This window comes from Elephantulus edwardii, unplaced genomic scaffold (genome assembly GCF_000299155.1).
Source record: "Elephantulus edwardii isolate Elephantulus edwardi_28Jun2011 unplaced genomic scaffold, EleEdw1.0 scaffold00350, whole genome shotgun sequence".
Taxonomy (NCBI): Eukaryota; Metazoa; Chordata; class Mammalia; order Macroscelidea; family Macroscelididae; genus Elephantulus; species Elephantulus edwardii.
Genome location: NW_006400100.1, coordinates 1991915 through 2017827, shown reverse-complemented (window position 1 = coordinate 2017827; position 25913 = coordinate 1991915). Strand labels below are relative to the sequence as shown.

The following is a 25913-nucleotide window of genomic DNA, read 5'->3' as shown; positions in this document are numbered from 1 at the left end:
TAGCCCAGGTCACTGGTTGTCGGCCACATGGCAGGAGTGAGCAGGACGGTGGGAGGCCCGGACAGGCTGTGCCTGCGAGGCTGGAGGTGGAGCCTGTCTGCAGGACTTTAATGTAGGTCACCAGCTGTCTACATGGTAACGTGGAAAGGAGTTTTAGCCCAGGTCAATGGTTGTCGGCTACCCAGCCTGAGTGGGCAGTGCCCACGGGATTGGAGATGACTGTCTAGAGGGACTTGAACTCCATCAGTGGTTGTCTTCTTCATGGTAGGATGGACAGTGCCCCCAGGACTGGGCAGGCAGTGCCCTCCAGGACTGGGCATGCACTGCCCCCCACGATCGGGCAGGCACTGCCCCCCGCCCCAGGATGGGCACATCAGGTGCTATGGCCCAGGTCAGTGGCCAAGTTAGCTTTAGGCCTTCCTGCTCGTCACCTTGAGGGGAGATGAGTTCACTGGAGTCGTTGAACCTCAATTGGAAGTGGTCCCAAGTGATGTAGAAGGTGTTCTCACCCTTTCTCATGAAGCACATGCGCCGGGATCTGTCCTAGCAGCTTTCTACTGGCACCCAGACCTCTGCCTTCTCAGCACGGTGCAGGGTTAGGACCTACCTGCCCTGTGTGAGTGCCTTCCAGGGCCCTGATTCCCTGGAAGGTTGTCACAGATGCTGGGCCTAGTACCTGAGCACATCTTTTTGGGTGGGGCCACAGTTCCATCCTAACACTCTTCTTTCCTGGCCCCAGGACTGCCCAACAGCCTACGACACCACCCGCGTCATGCACCCCTCCATGAAGCTGCCCCTCTGGCGCCTGGCCTGGGCCTGGGCCTTGGGCTGGCCAGCCTCTCAGAGGCACAGATGTTTGGGCCTTCTGCACACAGCCTCATCCTTGCACCCTGACAGCAGCGCCCCCGTGTTCATCCGGGCATTGGCTTTCAGGGACAGGACAGCTGTCGTGGACTGGCATGTGGCCACCACACATATGAGGACCTGTACTGGCGGAGCCTGCGCATGTCCCAGAAGATCTGCAGGCTCTGGGCCTGCCCTGGCCGTGACCTTGGCCAGGAGTGGGTCTCCTTCCTGTGTCCCAATGATGCCTCCTACGTGGTGGCACAGTGGGCCTCCTGGATGAACGGCGGTATCGCGGTCCCCCTACACAGCAAGCACCCCACACCCCACCTGGAGTACTTCATCCGGGACTCCTGCAGCTCCGTGGTCCTGGCCAGCCCTGAGCACCTGGAGCTCATAGGCCCTGTGGCCAGCAGACTGGGGGTCCCACTGCTGCCTTTTTCCTCTGACCTCTGCACTGGGACAGCAGAGGGCCCAAGAGGAGAAGAAGGGCCAGCACCTGACTGGGCAGAGTGGAACTGGAAGGAGCAGGGTGCCATGATCATCTAGACGAGCGGTACCACGGGCCCGCCCAAGGGAGTCCTCAGCACCCATCACGACCTCAGTGCCATGGTGAGTCCCCACGCTGCGGAGGGCGTGCTGTGTCCATCTCCTATAAACACGGTGGTCAGTCCCACACTTCAGAGGGCGTGCCCCATCACCCGTAAGCACAGTGGTCAGTCCCTGCACTGCTGAAGGGTATGGTGTGTCCATCGCCCGTAAGCATGGTGGTCAGTCCCTGCGCTGCAGAGGGCGTGCTGTGTCCATTGGCTATGAAGTGGACAAGGAGGCTTTTTAGCAGTATTCCTGCTGCACGGAGCCTATTGGGATACTTGGCATAGTTGGTCATTGTGGACATAACAATACTGTGGTCAGTACAGGCTGGCTGATGGAGCCACCTCCATGCAAAGGACTCGAGCTCTTACGGAGCAGGGAACCCCCAGAGCTGACCAGTATGGATGATTATCAGGTGTTTTCCAAAGAGGCCAGCCATGCAGCGAGCGCTCAGTGTTGTGACTAGGACCTTGTCGTTTATTTTCCAGATAAACTTGATATTTACCTGGGGTCACACACATACACAGAGACCTGGGGTCATGAGTTCCCCACCCCTCTTTGAGCCCCTCATCTCTGAATGGTACCTGGGTCTTCATGCAGGTGACAGGCTTGGTGGATAAGTGGGCGTGGACACCAGAGCACATCATTCTGCACGTGCTCCCACTGCATCATGTCCATGGTGTGGTCAGCAAACTGTTGTGCCCTCTCTAGGTGTGTGCCAGCTGTGTGATGCTGCCCGAGTTCAGTGCCCAGCAGGTGAGCGGGACCTCTGGTGAGGCGTCAGCAGCTGTATGCTCCCCACACTCAGTGCCCCTCTGCCTGCAATCTACATTCCTCCAGGTGTGGGAGAAGTTCTTGAGCTCTGAGAGTCCACGCATTAATGTCTTCATGCCAGTGCCCACGATCTACTCCAAGCTGGTGGACTACTACGACCAGCACTTCACACAGCCTCACGTCCAGGAGTACGTGCGGGCCTGTGCCATGAGAGAGTCAGGTGAGCTTCCTGCTGGCCTGCGGGCCCACACCCTCCTGGACAGGCTCTGCTGAGGGCCAGGGAGCCAAGGTCCGTCCCTCCTGTGTGGACTCTGGGTGGAATTGAGGGGCACTGGTGAGCAAGAAATCCACTCTTCCCCATCCTTGGACACAGATCGCTGCTACTTTTGTCCCCACAGTGCTGCCATCTTCAGATGGCAGGTCACCGAGTTGTCCCTCCTGGGACACTTTCTGACCTTTGCCACCAACCCAAATGCTTTTTCCTCCCTCCCCCATGTGGTGTTCTCGGCACTCACCAGGCACCTGGAGGGGTCGCATAGCTGAGGCCTCTGCACAGCAGTGTTCCCCAGGAGGATGGAGATTGTCTGGAAGAATGCTTGTACTGATATCTGATGGCATGTCAGTCCATTCCTTTGCTCTTTTCTCATAAAGATAATCTCTCCTGTTGTGATCCCACTTCATAGCGGTGGTGGGCAGCCGCTTGACAACAGGTCAGACATGATGGGCACAGTTCTGGGTAGGGTGAGAAGAAGGTTCTTTCAACAACCATGGGATCAGCCGTTGGGGAGCTAGAATACACTGTGCGGGCCCTGTATTCCACACCCCAACATGAGCTCAGGAATTGTCCTCGCTGCACTAATAGGTCAGGGAAGTGAGGTTAAAAAACTAGCTAGGGAGCCCTGACTCACATGGATAGTGTCAGGACAGGATCCCCGACTGTGACATGGGCGCTGTGGGGACATACAGGATTCCGACTGTGACATGGGCGCTGTGGGGACAGAATCCCGACTGTGACGTGGACGCTATGGGGACAGACAGGATCCCGTCTGTGACGTAGGCGCTGTGGGGACAGAATCCTGACTGACGTGGGCGCTGTGGGGACAGGATCCTGACTGTGACGTGGGCGCTGTGGGGACAGGATCCCCGACTGTGACGTGGACGCTGTGGGGACAGGATCCCCGACTGTGATGTGAATGCTGTGGGGACAGGATCCCGATTGTGACGTGGGTACCGTTGCAGTCATTGAGACCACCATCCCCAGAGTCTTGTCCCAAGTTCAGGGTGTAGGGAGTACTTCTTCCACTTGCTGGGCACTTGGCTCCCTGCCCTAGTCTGCGGAGTCCATCCTGGACCCACCCTCCTGTTCTCAGTCTCTTCTCTATGACCATCTGTGTGGACATCTTGGTCCCTGCAGGTGAGTGCCACCAGGACCCCGAGAGCTGTGTTCTCCTCCTTAGAAGACCTGTTTACTGATGTCCCTGGAAGTCACAGTTAGGTTTTTGCTGTCACCACACTGCACGAGGTGATGTGGCCGGGCTGAGGCAGAGGTGGGTGGCCAGGCTGACGCTCTGCTGTCTCGCAGGCTCATGGTCTCGGGCTCAGCCATGCTGCCCGTCCCAGTGCTGGAGAAGTGGAGGGACATCACAGGCCACGTGCTGCTGGAGAGGTACGGCATGATGGAGATTGGCATGGCCCTGTCCAACCCCCTGACTGCGGCCCGCCTGCCAGGTATGAGCTTCCTCACTGCTGTACTGCGTCCGGGGCTCTGGGGGGCCATCTGCAGATGGCAGCATTCAGGCCTGAAGGGATGGTGGGGGCGTGGCGGAGGGGATACTGAAGCAACTGCTCTGTGAAACTAGTACATCAGACCACAAGCCTGGCCCCCTAGCACCTGCACAGCCTCTCTGGGTTACTTGGGGAGACAGGGCTCCTCACCATGTGACCATAGCCATCTGTTCCTGCTCTTTACCACTTGAAGTCTCCTCCATCTCACTAGGGGTCCAGTGCCCTGAGCACGCCCAGCTGAGAAGCACAGGAATCCTGCTGCTTCCTGCCTGTCCCCTTCCCAGGTTCGGGCCCTGCCGTCTGACTGGCCTTCTGAAATGTTTGGGTCTTCTCCTCTATAAGCTCAGCTGGAACAGGAACTGCTGAGCCCAAATCCCAGTGACCAGGCCAGGGCCTCCCACAGTGCACTCAGTCAGTCAAGATATGCTGGGCCCATTTGGGCATATTGGCCCTCCCTGACCACCACAGGGCTCCATATGGCTGGACAGCTGTTGCTCACCTACTCCCTGAGGCAGGACTCTTATCATCCAGGCCCCTAGAAACACGAACCTAAATAGATCCCTGGACATGGGCTTGTTGGGTTGTTTGTTTACCTGGTACAGGCACTCGATGTTGCATGACCCCTCTTTGGGAGGGTAGCTGAGCCCTGGTGCCTCTGAGCCCCTTTCTGTGGGCTCACCTGACACCTGGATTACATGAAGAGACCTGGCCGGGGAAGTTGCTCCATCAGATCTGGGTCTTCATCAGGTGGGGGTTGCAGATAGATTCTTCCTAGTTGTGGCTTTGTCTTCCTTTGTCTTGAAAGTTGTTTTTAAGGAGCCGAAGTTGTTAGTTCATCCGTTTGTTCTCTTACATATCCTAATCCGAGGTTGTATCTAAGTAACTTTGCTTAGCCCAGGGTCAGAGATTTACTACAGTAAAACCGAGAAAGCAGGGGCCTGCGTTAAGCAGAGCCCTTCCGAGAAGGAGACTGGCTGCCCACCATGAGCAGAGCCTGGGAGCATGGTGACCTGGGCAGTCCTAGGGACTTTGGGCCTGGAGCTTTCCATCTTGGCTCTGGGGGAGCAGAACTAGCGTGACAGAATGCATGTCCTTGGAAAGGACACTCACGTGGGCTGCGGGAAACCTGGATTCGGGAGGGTTCCAGCCTTTCCCTCGCTAGATGAGGCTGGCAGCCTGGGATTTCAGCAGAGCCATGCAGAGGAGGGGTCCAAGTGGCCAGCTCCCCCAAGATCCCTGAGCACGCTGAATCTCTTGTCAGCCTCCTGGTTGACAGCCCTTCCCACAGGTTGTGATGTCTGTGACTCCACAGGGAGTCTGAGAAGCTCCTGACACATGTGCACAGATGCACACACTTCCCACGCCCTGGCTCCTCCTCTGTGTCCTGTGGCTGCTGAGTGCTGTGTTGGGACCCCCTGACCTGACGTGGGGTCCCCGCCCAGAACTAATTTTGTGTATAGGGTATCCTCCTCGCTTCTGAGGAACATTCCAGCTTACTTCTTCCAAGATGGGTCTGGTATTTCTTCTGGCAATGGACTATAGATACAGAACAAATAGTGATGATTCTTTGCCATCAGCACTCATCGAGCCTTTGTTTCTATTCTAATATGGACACGTGGTGCGTTCGACTTCTCGTGGGCTGCGTTAGCTCTGTCTCACCTGTTTGTCTTGTGACTTCATCTCATTCAGAACGCTTCCACCTCGTCCTCTCCCTTTCTTTGCTCTACCTGTAATTTAAAACCGCACTCCTGAGTCTCTAAATACTTAGTGAGGCTCTGCCTCTCCTGGTTCTTGATTTAACTGGCAGTGCGGCTTGGCTCTTCTCTCACAGACCTCTGTGCCTTGTTCTCTTTGCTTCTGAGAGGTGGTGCTGGCTGCTGGCGACGGAATGCCGCCCGTCACAGCCCTGAACGACGGGGGCCTGGACGGGGCCACCAGGCTGAGCTCTGCACAGGAGCAGCTCTCGGGCCCTCAGCCTCTGGATGCCGTCGGGTGATCTGCCCCAGTGCCCAGATCTTCACAAGCTTGTCACCATGTGTAAACATTGAAAAGGGTGGGCCTCTGGTCATCATGAGGTGAGCTCTGTGGATACTAGTGAACCTACTATGCTTTTTAAAATTTTTAAATTTTATACTGATTTATTTACAAAGTTTGAATACATTGCTTTTCATACCAGATCTTTCCCATTTCCTTCACCACCATCCTATCAGATTGTGTAACCCTATGACTAACTATTCCACCCCCTGCCCCTCTTCACCCCTCGGCTTCCACCCTTCCTCCACCTTGGATCCTTGTGCTCATTCTAAGAGAATAGCTTTATACGATATTTTTCCTTATGGGACTGACTTAGTTCACTCAGCATAATGCTCTCCAGTCCCTACCAAATTAGGTAGTAATTTACAAAATCATTGCTCCTGCATCCTACATAGTACCACAACTTCTCAATCCATTCGTCGTTGTTGGACGTCTGGGCTATTTCCATATTCTTGCGATGGTGGATAACGCTGCTATGAGCATTGGTGTACAAGTCTCCATTTGAGCTTCAGTTCTCATTTTCTCAGGGTGTATTCCAAGTAGTGGAATAGCTGGGTCATATGGAATTTCTCTGTTCAGCTTTTCGAGGAAGCGCCAAACTGCCTCCAAGAACAGTTGTACCATGTTACAAGCCCACCAACAACGTATAAGAGTTCCTCTCTCACCACATCCTCTCCAACATCTATTAGTTGCCGTTTTGTTACACTTTGCCACTGCTACTGGAGTGAGATGGTATCTCATTGTGGTTTTGATTTGTATCTCATTAGTTGGCAGTGATTTTGAGCATTTCTTCATGTGTCTGTTGGCCATTCGAATATCTTCCTCTGTGAAAATTATTTCCATGTCTTTGGCCCATTTTGTAATTGTATTATCAATCTCTTTCTTGTGGACGCCCACGAGTATTCTGGAAACTTTCATTATGAGACTCTCATCTGAGATAGTATTGCCAAATGTTTGTTCCCAGTCTGTCGGTTTTCTTTTTCACCTTCTTGGAAAGAGTTTTTGATGAGCACAGGGATTTACTCTTTTAAGAAGGTCCCATCCATCAGTTTTACCCTCTTCATACTGCACATTGTTTTGATGAGCATTTGCCTGAGCATTTGCTTCTCTAGCCTTTTTTAAAAATTGCCTCTGTTTTTATATTTTAAATTATGTTTCTTGAGCAGTATTTACTTGATTCTTCATTTTGGACATGTAGTTTGACAATCTCTACACTGTAATTAGCAAAGTCAGGGGCCTATTGGTAAGAAAGCAGTTTGAATGCACCAGCTGCTCAGCAGGGCAAAGGTGGGCAGTCTCCTCCACTGTGGCCTCAAGCCTCTGACAGCTGCTTTATGGTCAGCTAGGCGTCAGTCTATCTCGGCACATGCGAACCACACAAACACGACCTGCGGTCAGCCCAGTGTGGCTGCTGTCAGGCGGGTAGTTAGCCCTCACATCCCGCTGCTGTCCCTTTGTGTCCTTCGTTGCAGTGGGGGTGTTGATGGTCCCCTCAGAGCCCTGTTGGCTTCATAACAGTATCTTTTTGTTTTCTCATAGTTGCGTCGGGGTTTCATGTGTATGTTGAGCGTTTCGTGTGTATCAGGGCTCTGGAGACCCCATAGCACTTCACACGGTGTCAAAAGGCTCCTGTCCAGGCCCTGTGTGTCCTCTGTTGGCATCCATCACCCTAGCTCCTGACAGGCACCGACTCAGAATTTTTTGTGAATCCTGAGCAGACCACCCGTGGTGGATATGACTGCTGCCCTGAGCTGGTCCAGGGCAAGGACATGGTATCCCATAGGGACGTCCTGCAGCAAATGGACGTCCTGCAGTGGACAGAGTGACCCACAGTGGACATGGCATCCCACAGTAGAGAAGTGTCCCACAGTAGACAGAGTAACTCACAACAGCAGGTGCAATGTCTCATGGTGGACACAGGGTCCTGCAATGGACAGGGTTCTCCAAAGTAGGCATAGTGTCCTAGTGTGGACAGGGTGGCTCACGGCCAGGGGGGTGACCCCAGATGGACATGGTGGCTCATGGCAGAGAAGGTGTCCTGCTGAGGACGGAGTGGTTCACTACAGACAAGGTATCCTGCAGAGGATGGGGGGCGGGGCTCATGGCAGACGAGGTGTCCTGCAGAGGACGTGGGGGTGCTCACGGCAGACGAGGTGTCCTGCGGTAGACAGGGTAGCTCATGGCAGACAAGGTGTCCTGTAGAGGATGGGGGGGGGTGCTCACGGCAGATGAGGAGTCCTGCAGAGGACGGGGGGCTCACAGCAGATAAGGTGTCCTGCGGAGGATGGAGGGCTCACAGCAGACGAGGTGTCCTGCAGTAGATAGGGTAGCTCATGGCAGACAAGGTATCCTGCAGAGGATGGGGGGCGGGGCTCATGGCAGACGAGGTGTCCTGCAGAGGGGGGGGGGTGTCTCACGGCAGACGAGGTGTCCTGCGGTAGACAGGGTAGCTCACGGCAGATGAGGTGTCCCGTGGTGGACGGGTGTCCCGAAGACTGTGGTCAGTGTGGAGCCTACAGAGCACCACTGTTGCTGCTGTTGTGTGCCATTGAGTTGGAGCTGATTTATAGCTGACCCTTGAGTGGATTTTCAGAGGCAGTAATTGCATGGGTAGAGACTGACCATCTTTGTCCCGCAGAACAGCTGGAGGGTTTGAACCACATGCCTTCAGAATTGCAGCAGAACTGCTTACCACTAGGCCTCCAAAGCTTCCTGCAGGATACCAGTAGTAGCTGTGTACCGTCGAGTCAGAACCGACCCAGAGTTGGCCCTCCAGTGGGTTGTCAGAGGCAGTTAATCACAAGGGAGGAGACTGCACAGCCTTCTCCCACACAGCAGCTGGTGGTTCTGAACCACGACTTTTGGGATTATAGCGCAGCTTCTTGCCACTAGGCCACCAAAGCTCCCTAGAGTCCTCACCAGGACACCACTGTTGTGGTCTTGGTGGTGGTGGTTATGTGCTGACAAGTCACCTGCAACTAATAGCAACCCTATGTACAACAGCTTTGAACTCTATCTTGAGCCAATTTAACTGTCTCTAACACGTCTACCCTCTTTACCCCAGGCACTGAGTCAGTCCATCTTATCCAGACACTTACTCGCTTGTGCTGTCCCTCCACCCTTTCAAGCATGACGTCCCTCTCCAAGAACTGGTCCTTCCTGGAAGCATGCTCAAAGCGTGTCAGACAGAGCTTCAAAATCCTTTCCTCTAAGGAGCAACTTGGTTTAACAAACCTGTTTGTTCTCTTGGCAGTCCAAGGAATGTTCAGGACTCTTTTCCAGCACCAGAGCTCAAAGGCATTGATTTTTCTTGTCATGCTTAGTCATTGTCCAGCTCTTTAATTCATAGCAAGTAATTACGTAAACCATGGCTTGGATCAGGTGCACCTTAGTCTCTAGACAGACATTGTTGCTCTTTAGCACTATGGAGAGGTCCGTGACAGTCGATTTTCCAGTGTAAACTTTTTTTATTTCCTGATTGCTGGTGCCAAGAGTGTTGATTGTGGAACCAAGCAAGCTGAAATTGTTAACAACCTCAGTCTCTTCTCTGTCTATCATGAAACTGGCCCAGTGGTGAGAATCTTTGTCTTTATGATGTTGAACTTCAATCCATATTGAAGACTGCAGTCCTTGATTCTGCAGCAAATGCTTCAGGTCTTCCTGAGTTTTCATCAAACGAGGTTGTGTCACCTGCATAATGCAGGTTGTTGATGAGTCTTCCTCTAATTTTGATGCCACATTCCTCTTTGTAAAGCCCAGCACCCGAATGATCTGTTTTGAATCTAGATTGAAAGGTATGGAGACAGGATGCTGATGCAGTCCTTTCCTAGTTTTGAACCATGCAGTGTTTCCCTGCTCTGTTCTGATGATTGCCTCCTGGTCCAAGTATTGGTTTCACATGAGCACAAGTCATCTGGGATTCCCATTCTCCTCAGTGAGGCTGGAGATAGAATGATAGAATTTTTCATGATCAATGATTTATTCATTGCAAATACTTTTTTTTTAAAAAAAAATTATTTTATTATTTTGTTTGTGTGTACCGTCAAATCGGATCTGACTGGTACAGGAGGAGATTGCCCCTCCTTCTCCAGCAGAACATCTGGTGGATTCGAACCACATACCTCTGGGATTGTAGGCAAATACCTTTTATAAGAAACAGCAGCTTTACACATGGACTTTACCTGATGGTCTAAACAGGAATCAGATTGTTAAATCTGTGGAAAGAATCACTGGAGAAGCTCATTACCAACTGTGAATACTAGGCCAGGTGCTGATTGTGGAACAGACCATCAACTACTCATGCAATTCAAACTGAAGCTAAAGAAAATTAAATCTATTACAACCAGAATTTGACTTTAAGTCTGTCCTACCTGAATTTAATCTGGAACAGGTTAGAGCCCTTGAACGAAGACCAGATGAGCTGTGGGAGGATATCAAGAATATCATCCAGAAAAGAATGCAGAAGGTCATGACAAAGACAGAGGAGGAAGACAAGACTGAGATGGATGTCAGAAGAGACTCTGAATATTGCACTAGAATATTGAGAACCCAAAGCAAAGGAAAGAAATTGGGAAATTAAGGAGCTGAAAAGATTTCAGAGGGCAGCTTGGGAAGACAAAGCAAAGTATTAAAATGTGCAGAGAGCTGGAGTCAGAAAATCAAAAAGGACAAACTTGCTTGGCATTTCTTAAGCTAAACTGAAGAACAGATTTAAGCCTCGAATTGCAATACTTAAGGATGCTATGGACAGAATATTGAATGATCCAGGAAGCATCAAAATAAGATAGAAGGAGTACACAGAGTCACTATACGATAAAGAATTGGCTGACAGAAGAATTTCATGAAATTCTGATCAAGAGGCAGTGGTGATGAACGAGGACATTCAAGCTGCTCTGGAGGAATTGGTCAAAAACAAAGCCCCAGAAATTGATGGAATGCCAATTGACATATTTCAACAAAGAGATGCAGCCCTGGGCATGCTCACCAGGTGTGCCAAGAAATGTAGAGGGCAGCCACCTGGCCAACTGACCGGAAGAGAGCCATATGTATTCCCATTCCTGGACAAGATGATCCAGCAGAGTGTGGAGATGATCACACCTCCGATACCACACACAAGCAAAATCCTGCTAAATATTGTCCAAAAATGACAGGAACAGCACATTGACAGAGAACTACCAGAAATAAAAGCTGGGTTTAGTAGAGGCCATGGCACCAGGAACATCTAACCAATGTCAAATGGATGTTGGCTGAAAGCAGAGATTACCAGAAGAATGTCTATGTTTTATTGAATATGCAGAGGCATTTGACTGTGTGAATCACTTATTGTGGTTAACCCTGAGAAGAATAGGGATCCTAGAACACCTGATTGTGAAAGGCAGTGGAGAGCTCATCAGACTCGTGCAGTCGGGCCTCATACACCGGCTTCAGGTGCAGCGGCCACCGTGTCCTCTGCTGCTGGTCATGAACCTGTGCTGTCTGCTGGCTTGCACACCACCCTGGACATGCCTTCATGGGCTCATGCTGCCAGCCCTCTGACTCTGAATTGGTGTTGCGTCTCCCCTTTCTGCAGGTTCTGTAGGAACCCCACTGCCCGGAGTGGAGGTACGCATCGTCTCAGAGAGCCCCGAGAGGGAGGCTGGCTCCTACACTGTGCACGCAGAAGGGAATAAGGGGACCAAGATACTGCGGGCCGCACACACACGTGTGGTGGAAGTTATCGCCCACACAGACGTGTTAGGGGGATTGTGCGTGGATGTGATCTAGGGCAGACATGGGTACCTGTCATGGATGTGTTCTAGGGCCGGAGCTGGGTGTGGATGGGGCAAGGGCTGTGTGTGGACATTGGGGGCACCACTTGAGGTTCATATGCAGATATGTGACAGGGACTGTGAGTGGTCCCTAAATCTGCTCTCTGAGCATTGTAGGGAGTGGGGGGCACTCCCTCTGCTCCCCACTACCTTGTCTTTCCTCATCCCCCACAGCCTGGGCTCCCTGCCCTCATCACCCCCACCCCCTCATCTCTGCCCCTTCTGCTCTGTCTTCCCCTTTCCCGCCCCATCTGCACAGCCAGCCCGTCTCCCCACACCCCACAGCTGCCCACATGGCCCCCTGCCTTCCACACCGACTCCCCATGCTCTACCCCATCTCTCCACCTGTCTCCCCACACCCCACAGCTGCCCACATGGTCCCTGCCTTCCCACAGTGTCTCCCCACCTGTCTCCCAGCACCCCACAGCTGCCCCCACGGCCCCCTGACTTCCCAAACCATCTCCGCATGCTCTACTCCCATCTCCCTGCCCATCTCCCCGCACCCCAGCACAGCTGCCCACACGACCCCAGGCTTTCCCACAGCTCCCAGCAGCTCCGTGGTGACCTCGCGGCTCTGTCCTCCTTTAACATTTGTTTGTCATTTTGGTCCCTCACACCAGCCAGTGACAGCGGGGCTGTCTGCAGGCACGCATGGCTGTTCACCTTCTGAGCCACTCATTGTGGTCCACAGAGCATGGGTCCTGTCCACAGAGCAGGAGTGCCACCCACAGAATGGGGAGGCCATCCGCAGAACACGGGTGCTGTCCACAGTTCAGGGAAATAGTCCATAGAACGGAGGTGCCGTCCACAGAACGAGGAGGTCGTCCACATAGTGGACATGCCATCCACAGACTGGAGGTGCCATATACAGAGCAAGGGTACAGTCCACAACACAAGGGTGCTGTCCCAGCATGGAGGTTGGCCTAATAGCAGAGGAAAGCAGTCTGCACCTCCTTTTTTGCCCCTAAAAGTTTTCATTATCTTGTGCTTTTGCAAACTGTCCCCCCAGACAGAGCTGCTTATGTCCACCTGTCCTCCCTCAGCCACCAGATCTCTGCTCCCCACTGCACCCCACTCACCCCTCCACCATCTGTCATAGGCAGGACGAGGCAGTCCCACGTGCTGGGCACAGCATACGCTGGCCAGCAGCAGCCACTGCTCTCTGTCTTTGGGATGCCCTAGTCTCTAACAAGTCCATTCAGCTGGCACTGACCCCCAGTGAAAAATGGGCTTAGGTCCTCTGACCCCTGACCCAGCCACACGTGGGCATCCATGAAGGGCGTCCCATCCCATGTTGTTATCTGTGTGTGGTCGCCAGAACATCTGGTGTCCTGCGGTCTTGGGGTGGCAATGCTGGATCCCACAGGCCAGGCCAGACAGTTCCCTGGGAATCAGACTGTCCATGGAGTCCCCAGAGCCACCATAGCCATTCAGAAGGACACAGCAGTGGGAGCTATGGGCTGGGCCTTGAGGAGGGCCCTGTGAGAGAGAGGGGTTCAGGGTAGGGGCCAGGACACCACCTTCGCTGCCCATGACCCCACCCTACGCCCACCCGTGCCCCCACTCCTCCATGCAGCGTCCTCATCTGGCACCAGGCCTCTGCCCACCATCCTGTGCTGTGGTCCTCCTGGGGGAGAGTCACGCTCGGGGCTGACGTCGTTGGGCCGCAGGGCTGGGGTCTGTGCTGACGGGCCGCAGGGCTGGGGTCTCTGCTGACAGCCCGCAGAAAGGAAAGAGCCCACAAGACCTGGGGACAGCGAGGCTCAGACACAGCCACAGCCACCTGGGGGATGGAGGACATCCCCATGGTGCTGGTCCATGTATAACCAGAAAAGAGGGTGCTGGTTGGAGCAGTGCCTGAAGACCCAACCTCTAAGGTGCCTTTAGTCCACACACCTCGTTGACCACCAATGTGACCCCCACACCACAGTTGGCACCTTGCCCCGCTTCAGTCCAGCTCCCAAGAAAGAGGAGGCATGGTGCCCGCACCTGCTCAAGGCCAGAAAGTGCTGAACAAATTCTGTGCCATGAAGCCTGTGTCCACCTGGAGCCTCCAGTTGCATCTTGTCTGGGAACTGGCCTCCGCAGACACTGCCCTGACAGGGTTCGCTGCAGTAGCCCAGGTGTCCCATAGCATTGTCCCCAGCCCCTCTGGCTGTCTGTGGGCCACAGGCCTGCCCTTCCACCTCTTCCCCACCCTCTTTCTCTGCTGTTACTATGAGGCAGACTCTCCAGGCCCTGATAGATAGGGAAGCAGAAGTGGGTCCCTGGGGCCTGCAGCGGCTCTGAGAGGACCCTGAGCGAGGTGTGTGCTCACCTGACGTGTGTCCCCTGCTATTCCTGCAGGTGAGCCCAGGCTTCGAGGAGAAGGAAGGTGAGCTCCTGGTCCGCGGCCCCTCTGTGTTTCGAGAGTACTGGGGCAAGCCAGAAGAGACAAAGGCTGCCTTCACTCCTGATGGCTGGTTTAAAACAGGTAGGACGCCAGGAGGGACTTCGGGTTCTGCATGTGGTGACATAAAGCTCACAGGGTGGGTGCCTCTGCTGACAGTAGGACACATGCGTGCACACACCCCCACACCAATTTCAGGTCTCGGTGTGGCCCTGCTGACACCAGCAACTCTCTCCTCCTCCTCCTCACAGCTTCTCTACAGCAGAGCGCCTCTTCCTCCAGGTCTATACTAGGGACCGCAGTCAGCACCCCATTTTTTTCTCTCCCTCCCCCGCTCCTCTACGGTGGTGGCCCACAGTCAGGACCCTCGTTTCCTCCTCCTTCCCCCCAGCACCTCTGCCCCGAGCCCACCCAGAGAAGCCTCCGGGGAGATGGCCCCTTCAGAAGGTGTGTCCTGGGCTGAGGACCATGGCCTCTGGTTCTTGCTTCCCAGTGGGCAGCACTTAGAGCTGATGGGGCGGTCAGGGTGTCTCCTGGCCACCTCAGTGGCATTTCTCGCTCAGTCATCTCAGCAGCACATCTGCTGCTGCTTGTCCAGTTCCTGCGCTGTGGTCAGGGCTCATATCCAGGTGGGAGGGGTGGCTGCTGTGGCCAGAGGATTGCATCCATTGGGGGTGAAATTGAACATGAGCAGAACTGGAGACCTCAGCCCTCTCTGGGTTGCCTGAGGGTGGCCTGGCGCCCCTGAGCTGGCCGAGGTGTGTGTAGTCAGGAAGGTAGAGGAGTGGATGTCACATCAGCCCCAGGCAGGCCAGACCCCAGAGCTTGTGTGCACTGGATGCATGACTGTCCTCGGCCTGTGGCCAGGAAGCCGAGGTGGCAGTATGTCCGCCTGCCCTGTCTGTGACAGGATGCTGTGACATGCCAACACCCTCGTAGCCACTCTCCCAGCAGGGCCTGTGGGCCTATCTTCGCAGACAGGCCCCTCACATCCGATCTATTTATACTTCACTTTGGGGGATTTTGGCAGGCCGGGTGAGGGCAGGGCAGTGCAGGGGCCAGTCACTGTAGTGTCCCGTTCACCTGGGGTGGGGGGGGCGGGGTGTGGGCATAGTGTCCCGTTCATGTGGTGCGTGTGGTTCACATGGTGCCTGGCATGCGGGATGTTGGTGTCCGTCTGGTCGTGTGGTAAGGGTAACAGAGGTCAGTTCAGTCCCAGGAAGACTGGGATGGGGATGTCAGTCCCTGTCACAGGTGTGAGGAAAGGTACAGGACTGTGTCTTGTCATCTGGTGTGGAGAGTGGATGATGGTACTGTCCCAGTCCCACGGTGCTGGGTAGGAGGTGTCAGTGGAGGCCCCTAAGGGTGGCTGTCACCAGATCTGGAGCACACTGTCTCATCCCCACAGGCTGTGGTCTGGGGGCCACACTGATGGCTGTTTCTGAGGTGTGTTCCCCCAGACGCTCCTGGCCAGCGGCAGTCAGAGACATGGTGTCATCTCGTGCCACTGAGCTGACAGCCTGCTGCTCAGCCTGCTGGGCGGAAGAGCAGCTGTAAGTGGGCAGGTGGTCGGTGCTGACGGGCGCTCATGGTGCCTGGGTTGTTGGGGTTGGTACGGTAGCGTCTCGATCACTGTACCATGTTCAACGAAGATCACACCCTTGTGCGCACCCGAGACCGTAAGGGCCGCAGGCACAGAGACATCCGAGTGGGTGAAGAGACATCCGACTGAGGAAAGAAAAGTGTGTTGTCCTCCCTCTCCAAAAAGAAGGCAGTGGAATAGAGGGGTCCTCAGGCAGTGAGGGGTGAGGAAGCCATTTAGCTCCCGGGGGAGCTCCATGCAGTGCAGGAAAGTGCTGTGTGGACTGATGAAGTGTCCACCGTGCATGATGTCAGAGTCCCACACGTGCAAATGCTACTTGTGTTGTTTCGCTGATGCTGTTCCATGGGCATGTCAGCCCTCTGTGGCATTGGCGGCACCTGTAAGGCAGCATGGGCATCTCCTGGCTCTGACTGGACCGGCCGGTGCCCTCTTAATTTACGTTTCATCTCCTGTTGGCTTGGCGAGGTCCAGATGCTGGGGTTTTTTGCTTTGGGTTTGTTTGGTTTTTTTGGTGAGAAAAATTTGTATTTAGAATTAGCCAGCGAGACTCAGTTTAGATGATCCCACTTTTGTTGGCAACATCCAAGCATCATAGTCAGGAACAAGTGGAACACAGGCCTTCTTGTCTCCATCAGGCCTAATCAGAGTGTTGACCTTGGTCACACCAATGTCACAGAGCTTCTTTACAGCTTGTTTAATTTGGTGCTTGTTGGCCTTGACATCCACAGTGAACACAAGTGTGTTATCTTCTATCTTCTTCATGGCTGACTCAGTGGTCAGGGGACATTTGATGCTGGCACCGTGGTCAAGCTTGTTTCTCCGGGGGACGCTCTTCCGGGGGTGTTTGGGCTGCCTTCGGAGTCTCAGCATCTTAGGCCGCCGGAAGGTGGGTGGCATGTGGGTCTTCTGGGGTTTTTTTTGGCTGTGGATGCCCATCAGGATGCCTTCTTGGCCTTTAATGCCTTTGCTTTGGCTTCAGTTTTGGGAGGGGCAGGGGCTTCCTTCTTCGCTTTTGGCACCATCTTCAGCTGCTGGTTTTGACTTGACCTTTATCGCTCCTTCCCTGTGTCTTTGCCTCAAATTACTGAGCTGCTGCTCCTGCAGTTACCAGGAGCCTGATGGTGACCACATGTGAGATGGGACTGCAAGTGAGACACTCAAGTCCCTGTCCTTGCATAGACTCTGGGCATGTCAGGAAGCATCACTGACGTTGAGGAACACAGACACAGCCCCAGCCACCACTACTGCACCTCTGTGCATGCGCTGCGTGCACACAGGGAGATTGTCCCCACCAGGGTCTGCACCTGGGCAGAGTGGACGTCACAATGTGGGAATGCTGAGGCACTTCTGGGACCCATTAACACTGAGGAAATGGGCAGAGGCAGGCTGTGGAGAGGGCAGGGGCAAAGTGTGCACACATGGTGCCCAGCTTCTCACCAGTCGCCTGAGACTCAGCAGGGGGAGCTGGGTGCGGGGAGCTGCCAGCACGGGGAGCTTCCAGTGCAGGAAGCTGGGCATGGGGAGCTGGGCGTGGGGAGCTGCCAGCGCAGGGAGCTGGGCGTGCTGCTCCCCTGTGGGAGGAGCTGTGTGTCCTTTCTCCCAGGCTCCCCGCTGTAGCACTGTGGGCACAATGAAGGTGGTGTTCACCCCTGGGGTGAGGGCAGTGGAAGGCTGCTGAGGGTACTGTCCACCTCAAAGTGCTCCGTGATACAGACCCTGACGGTGCATGTGCACACACGTGTGGGGAGGGGGAGTTCATGCCGGTATGTGTCAGCCCCAGGAACACCGCTGTGGGCACCTATTCACTGGCAGGGGCTGTCCCTGTCAGCAGGCTCTGTGAGCTCAGCTGGCCAGCACAGGGCACTGACTAGTTCTGCTCTGCCCATTTCTCATCTAGATCACTGTCCTGAGAAGCTTCTCCCTCCAGGAACATGTTCTTTCAGACCAACACGTTGTTCTGAGAAGGCAGAGGGCCTGTGTGGAGGGCCCATGAGAGACAGTCAGTCCAGGGATGCTGCCCTGCACGGCTCTTTGGGTCTCTGTGTCTCCTGAGGGAGGAGCCCAACATGGACACTGGTACTGTATATGCCCCTTGAGGCTGCCCCGCTACCACCATCAGGATGGGTGGGACATCACCAGGCCCCACTCACCACAGCAGGTGGGTCCCAGGTGCCTCCTGGTGTCCACACAGAATCTGGACCCACACCTGAGCACCAAGGGAGGGCAATTCCCAGTAGGCAATTTCTCCAAGATTGTTGGCAACATTGGCTTCTTGGCATCACACATTTGATTAATATCAACTCTTCAAAACGTTGCTTGATTAGTCTGCTGCAGGGGCTACAGTGGCTTTACATCAGGCAGCTCCCAGCTCTGGGGCTGGGCTAGGGGTCATGCTCTGCCAGGCATCCTGTCTGGACAGTGGCAGATCCCACGGACAGCCCCGAAGCCCATGGAGAAACACGATCCTGCTGGCCACCGTGAGAAAAGCCAGCCTTACAGACAGAGTGGATAAAACACATCTTCTCTGTCAGCATGCGAGAGATGGCGCTGGGGCACCCCAGTCTGTCTCCTCAGGGGAAGGTTGTGAAGGGGATAGTTATAGGCTAGGTTAGGGGCACGGGGAAGAGCTCGTGTTTATTCAGTGCTTTCAGGAGGGAAAAGCGGAGTCACCTTCAGAAAAGGAGTTGTTGTTGAGACTCATAGCGACCCTATGTACAACAGCCCTAAACTCTGCTCTGTCCTTGCCAATCGCACTGCCTCTGACACTCCCATCCCAATTACCCCAGTCACTGAATCAGTCCACCTCATAGAGGGTCTTCTCCTCCTGCACCGTCCCTCCACCCTCCTAAGCATGATGTCCCTCTCTAAGGACCGGTCCCTCCTTACAACATGTCCAAAGTATGTCAGACGAAGCCCCAGAATCCTTGCCTCCAAGGAGCAGCCTGGTTTAACCCTCTCTAGGATGAATCTGTTTATTTTCTTGGCAGTTCATGGTACATTCAATACTCTTCTCCAGCACCACAGCTCAAAGACATCAATTCTTCTTCCATGCAAATCAACAGGCACCCACAGCTTAACTCCACGGTGGCAGCTCCTCACAGGAGGGGCCTGTGGGCTTTCTAGGTCAAGGTGCATCTCCCTGGTCAGGTGGTTGGTTCTCAAGGAACAGGCCCCTTCTAGATGCAGGTCACACAGGGTCACTCGCACGGCACCTGGACCTCTCAGCAGAGTTAGGATGGAACAGCTGAGGGGGTCCTGGGCCCGTGATGCCTGTGTCAGCTGAGGCCGGGCCTTCCTGGGCTGAGCTGTCAGTCAGGGTGTTCCTGTGGGGTCAGTGTCCTGGTTCGTCGTCCTCACCCAGTTAAATTATTCATCCACAGAGGGGATTGTGCCCAAGCTCCCAAGCCAGTGCAGTGTACTTACCGCATGGTGTAGGGAGGCCCTCAGAGGGCTGAGTGAGCATGCAGCACAAGGCCCTCGGAAGAGCTGTTGCTGGCAGGCCAAGGCCTTGTTGGAGTGTTGAGTGGAGAGTGTGGCCTGAGGACTTGGCTGGGGGGCTGAAGTAAAGATAAAAAGCAAAGACAGACTCGGTAGCAAAGCATGTTCCTGAAAGGACAGTCTCGTCATCGTCCCCAGAAAGGAGAGCGTCCAGGAGGCAGTGTGCATATTTGTGTCTAGTTTCCTAGGGTGTCTGGACATTCCCAGGGGCTGGAATCGGGGCCAGTGAGATGGTTCTCATCCCGTCCACGGTTCTCTGATGGCACTCAGGTGCCTAAAACACTGATTCTCCACGTGGCGGTGTCGGCGTCCTGCCTCTGACGGCTCACGTTGTATTGGCCTTGACCTTCTCCCCGCCCCCATCATATTGGTTCCAATCCTGACGAGGGGAGAGCTTCGATTCAACACATCACGGAAAGAGGGAGAGGAGACGAGGAAATAAGAGTCTGTGATTGAGAGCAAGTTCAACAGGCTCACAGTTGAAGTGTAAACTGCTAGCGTCCCATCACCAAGGCCTGAAAGTTCTGTTCTGTGCTGTTGACGGCAACCTACCACAACCCTTTGAACAACACATCTGAACCTTGCCCTCTCCTCTGCCCTCTTCACACTGTGACATGCTTGAGCCTGTTGTTATAGTAACCACATCAATCCATCTTCTTGAGGGTCTTCCTCTCTTACACCGACCCTCCACCTTGGTAAGCCTGATGGCCTCATAGCAACATGCCCAGCGTATGTGAGATGGAGTTTCACTCTCTTTGCCTCCAGGGAGCACCCTGGTTTAATGTTCTCTGAGCAGACCTTGGTAGTCCAGGGGATATCCAGTGCTCTTCTCCAACACTGCAACTCAAAGGCATTGATTGTTCTTGCACCTACCTTATTCATTACCCAACTTCCAGAGGCATAGCAAACAACTGAGAAGGCCATGGCTTAGATCACGCACATCATAATCTTTAAACTGACATCTTTACTCTTCAGTACTGAGGAGAGGTCCCCAAGCACTGATTTTCCCAATGTGATATGTCTCTTGATTTCCTGACTGCTGGTCCTGAGGATGTTGATTGTGGATCCAAGTAAGATGAAATTGTTGACAGCTTCAGTCTTTTTCCATCTTATCATGATGTTGCCTGTTGGGCTGGTGGTGAGCGTTTTTGTTTTCTCAATGTTGAGCTGTAATCCATGTTGACGACTGTGTTCTTTGATCTACAAAGCACCTCAAGTTCCCCTCACTTTCAGCAAGCAGGGTTGTGTCGTCTGCATATGCAGGTTGTTGATGGATCTTCCTCTGATCCTCATCCACATTCTTCTTCACTGAAGTCTGGCTTCTCAAGTGATTAGTTCAGCATATAGATGGGATAGGTATGAAAAAAAGACAGCTGTGATGCACACAGCTTCCTTTTAAATCACGCCCTGCTCCCTTGCTCTGTTCTTCTAGATGAAGGTTTCACTGGAGCACAGTTAAGTGCTCTTGGATTCCCGTTCTTCTCAACGTCAGTCACAATTTGTTATATGACCCACACAGTCAAATGGCTTTGCGTAGTCACAGGTAGGCATCCTTCTGCATTCTCTGTATTTGCTAAGATGATCTGACATCAGCCATGATACCCCTGGGACCATGGCCTCTGCTAAATCCAGCTCGGACGTCTGGAAGTTGCATGTGATATTAATGGTACTGTCCAATAATTTCCACCTTCTGTTGGATCAACTCTTTTGGGGGATGGGAATCACTATGGATCTCCTCAGTCATTTGAGGGGCTAGAAGGGAGACCCTGCCACGCCGTGATAGACTGCAGGGCAGAGAGGCAAAGGTGGGAGCAGCTGACCTTGGGAAGGTCTTCAGAACTGTCCTGGGTGCTGAGGCTCAGGGCCGCTGCCTGGTCAAGGGCCCTTCCCTCCATCTGTCCTACACTCACAGGACACTGCTTTTTGAACTGGTGTTAAGGAAATGGTAGTGTCTGTGGCTTTCTTGCATGTTGGACGTGCTCCATTCCCCCATCCCATGTCCACTCCCACAGAGCCACTGTGAGCATCTGCGTCCAGAGGAGGACAGCATGTGCACACATGTCTGTGTACATGAGTTCATCTGTGTGTCCACTGGAGGACAGCGTGTGCACACACATGACTGTGTACATGAGAGTTCATCTGTGTGTCCAAGTGGAGCACAGCGTGTGCACACATGTGTATACATGGGAGAGTTCATCTGTGTGTCCATGTGGAGGACTGCGTGTGTGCACACATGTGTATACATGAGAGTTCATCTGCGTGTCCATGTGAAGGACAGCGTGTGCACACATGTGTACACATGGGAAAGTTCATCTGTGTGTCCACATGAAGGACAGCGTGTGCACACACATGTATGTGTACATGAGTTCATCTGCATGTCCATGAGAGTTCATCTGGGTGTCCATGTGGAGGACAGTGTATGCACACACCTCTGTGTACATGAGAGAGTTCATCTGGGTGTCCATGTGGAGGACAGTGTATGCACACATGTCTGTGTACATGAGAGAGTTCATCTGGGTGTCCACGTGGAGGACAGTGTATGCACACACGTCTGTGTACATGAGAGAGTTCATCTGTGTGTCCACGTGGAGGACAGCATGTGGGTGTCCATGTGGAGGACAGTGTATGCACACATGTCTGTGTACATGAGTTCATCTGTGTGTCCATGTGGAAGACAGTGTACGCACACTTGTATGTGTACATGAGTGTGTCCATGTGGAGGACTGCATGTGCACACGTGTATACACGAGAGAGTTCATCTGTTTGTCCATGTGAGCATGGGCAGCACTTGTCCTGCATGTTGGGGGTGTGCTGTGTGGTATGGGGTGTGCTTGTGTGCATCTCTGTGAGAGTGTCTGGCAGGTTTGGGGGGTTATGAGTAAAGCTTCTAGCACTGCTGGGACAGAGCCCTGGAAGTTTGATGACTGCTTGCCTGCTGTGGGGAATTCCCAGCAATGTCCGTGACTCCAGCACCCTCGGCGTACCACTGGCCTGTTTGAGCCCTGGTGGGGACCTGGTGGGGAGTGGTCTTGCCTCATTCCTAACCTGTTTGGGTGCCGATAGTCTTGTGTGCTTGTTAGCCGCGCAGATGGTTCCTTGTGGAGTGTCTTCTCTTGTCTCTGCTGTGTTCTGTGTGACACTGGTGAGCATTCTCCACGTGTTCTGGAGACTTGTTCTGTCATGAGTGTGCTGTGCGCCTATTCCTCCCAGAATGCAGCTGCTTCTCCCTCCTCCCTCCTCCTAGAGCCACACCCAGTGCAGCCATTAGCCATTTCCCCTTCTGTGTGAGGAGATCCTTCTGTGGGGCCAAAGCCTTGTGCCTGGTCCCTGGTCTTGAAGACCTGTCTCCCACATCACCGTGTCTTAGGAAAGTCTATAGCTTTGCATTTTACAGTGACATCTGTGCCCATGTGGAATTGGGGAGTGTCGGACATGGAGTCGGGACACGTCAGAGCTGGGGGCACGTGTCCATGTGGAATTATGGGATAACAGGCAGGCATGAGGCCAAGATACCTCAAGTCAGGGGATATGTGGGATGGTGGTTTCTGCCATGATTAATGTAAATTTGGAATGAGGACTCTGAGGAGGGCCTCTGCCTCCCCTTCACAGCACAGGGTTTAGGACAACTGCAGTGGGCAGTGCCCTGTCTGCACCTGGGGCACCACACTGCGGTGACAGTCAGTGAAGCATGGCAGCCCCACATCCATGTGTGCTCCTCCAGCTCCTGTCAGTAGGTCAGCCCAGCTGGAGGGGAGCAGGCCTTGGAGCACCTCCGTCGAGGAGTCCAGACCCTCCTGCCTTCCAGGCCTCACATGCACTGACATTGTTTAGCAGACTGGAGAGCTGGCCTGCGGCCAGTCGCAGGGAGCAGCGCTATGAATGGTGCCACAACGGCAGCCTGGTGGGGATGCCCGGCACAAAGCACAGGATGCTGTGGGCAGGTGAAACAAGGCATCCGAGTGTGAGGGTGCAGAACAGCCACAAGTGCTCACATACCCCACATTTCCATCCTCATACGTGTACTCACACGTGCCCACACTTACACCTGTTGTGTTCACACCTTCAGACACACACACACACACACACACACACACACACACACACACGTGCAGGCTTATCCATGCCCAGACATTCCACATACTTGGAAAGTGGAGGGGCTGAGAAGGAGAGGAGAAGCCTCAGCCAGGTGGATTGAAGTGACCGCAGCAAGCGGCTTGAGCGTGTCAGAGGTGAGAAGACGGGCAGGACAAGACAAGGTTCAGATCTGTTCATAGGGTCGCTGTGAGTCGTACATGACTCAGCAGCACTTCACCACAACATGCACACCCACACATCAGTATGTGCACGCACATATTTACAAGTACCTATGTCTGCCCGCTGTTCATAGGTTTCAGGCTTGTTTCTGTTAACAGATGTAGCCCTGGATGCACTCACCAGTCTAGGCCAGGAAATTTGGAGGACAGCTGTCTGCCAAACAGATTTGTTCCCATTCCAAGGAAGGTGCTCCAACAGAGTGTGGAAACGATCAAACAATATCATTAATCCTACATGCAAGCAAAATACTGCTAACGATCATTCAAAAACAGAACAGTACATAGATAGGGAACTGCCAGAAATTCAAGCAGCATTTAGAAGAGGCCTTGGCAACAGGGAGACCATTGCTGATGTCAGATTGATGTTGGTTGAAAAGTAAAGAATACCAAGAATGTCAGCTTAGGCTTTATTGACTGTGTGGATCGTAACAAGTTACAGCTGACATTGAAAATCTTCATTGTGCTCAGGTAAAACCTAAACCTAGACCAGGAGGCTGTTGTGCAAACAGAGCAAGAGAACACTGCGTGGTTTAAAATTAAGTAGGGAGTGTGTCAGGGTTGTATTCTCTCTCGATGTCTATTCAGTCTGTATGCTGGGCAAGTTATTCGAGAAACTGGACTCTGAAGAGGAATGTGGCATCAGGATCAGAGGAAGACTCATCAATAACCTGCATTATGCAGGTGACACAACCTTGCTGAAAGTGAGGAGGACTTGAAGCACTTGTTGCAGGAGATCAAAGAAAACAGCATCTCAATGTCAAAACAAAGACTCACCACTAGATTGATGAGCAACATCATGAGAGGTGGAGAAAAGATGGAAACTGTCAAAACAACTTCATCTTATTTGGATCCACAATTCACACCCTTCATACCAGCAGTCAGGCAATCAGGAGACATTGCATTGGACATGTAGGCCCCACACTGCATGCAGATGGACTTGTAGGCCTACTCGTCCGCCTACACCCACCACAGGGCCTACAGGTTCATCTGCACGCACTGTGAGGCCTACTCGTCCATCAGCACCCACCATGGGGCCTACTCATCCATCAGCACCCACCGTGGGGCCTATTCATCCGTCTGCACCCATCATGGGGCCTACAGCATCTGCACACACTATGAGGCCTACACGTGCATCTACACCCACCGTGGGGCCTACTCGTCCATCTATACCCACCTCGGGACCTACTCATCCGTCTGCACTCATCATGGCGTCTGCACACAGCGATGTTGGGCCTCCTCGCCCGTAGATTCCATCAAATCCAGCCTTACAGTTATCCAGGAGAGGTGTCAGTATCAGCCTTCTCTCCAGATGACACAGTTGTATTCAAGGACGGCAGGTACTGGGTCCGAGGACGGACGTCATTGGACATCATCAAGCGTGGCGGCTATAAACTTAGCACTCTGGAGATAGAGCGGCACCTGCTGGCCCACCCCAGCATCACAGGTAAGCTGCTGCCCACCTGGCTACCCACAGCAGCCTGGGTCAGATCTCCCCTGGGAGCCCACAGGCCAGGGCAGCCCTACTGTGGTCAGGAGTTGCAGGCTGACCTGGAAGTGACACTGGTACCCCTCACCTGGAGCTCACACCCTTCTCTTAGGGCTGATATCCCAATCCTAAACCAACATCGCGCTCCTGGGCTGATATCCCACTCCTGGAGCTGACACCCCACTCCTGGGGCAGACACACTGCTCCTGGGGCTGACACTCTGCTCCTGGGACTGACAGCCCACTCCTGGACTGATACGCCACTCCTGAGGCAGACATCCCACTCCTGGGCAGACACCCTGCTTCTGAACTGACAACCCGCTCCTGGGAAGACACCCCACTCCTAGGACTGACATCCCACTCCTGGGCAAACACCCTGCTTCTGGACTGACAATCCGCTCCTGGGCAGACACCCCTGCTCTGGGCAGACACCCCGCTCCTGGACTGACACCCCACTCCTGGCCAGACACCCCACTCCTGGGCTGACAACCCTGCTCCTGGGCAGACACCCCGCTCCTGGACTAACACCCCACTCCTGGGCTGACAACCCTGCTCCTGGGCAGACACCCTGTTTCTGGACTGACATCTCTTCCTGGGCTGACAGCTGTTCCTGGGCTGACGCCCCGCTCACTAGGACTGACACCTGCTCCTGGACTGACAGCTGTTCCTGGGCTGATGCCCCACTCACTAGGACTGACAACTGCTCCTGGGCTGACACCTGCTCCTGGACTGACACCTGTTCCTGGACTGACAGCTGTTCCTGGGCTGGCGCCCTGCTCACTAGGACT

At 53.8% G+C, this 25913-nt stretch overlaps 1 pseudogene; it reads left to right on the top strand.

Annotated features, from left to right (window-relative positions):
* The first annotated feature begins 772 nt into the window (after positions 1-772).
* The window catches only part of LOC102863080, a 28813-nt pseudogene continuing 3672 nt past the window's right edge, over positions 773-25913 (top strand).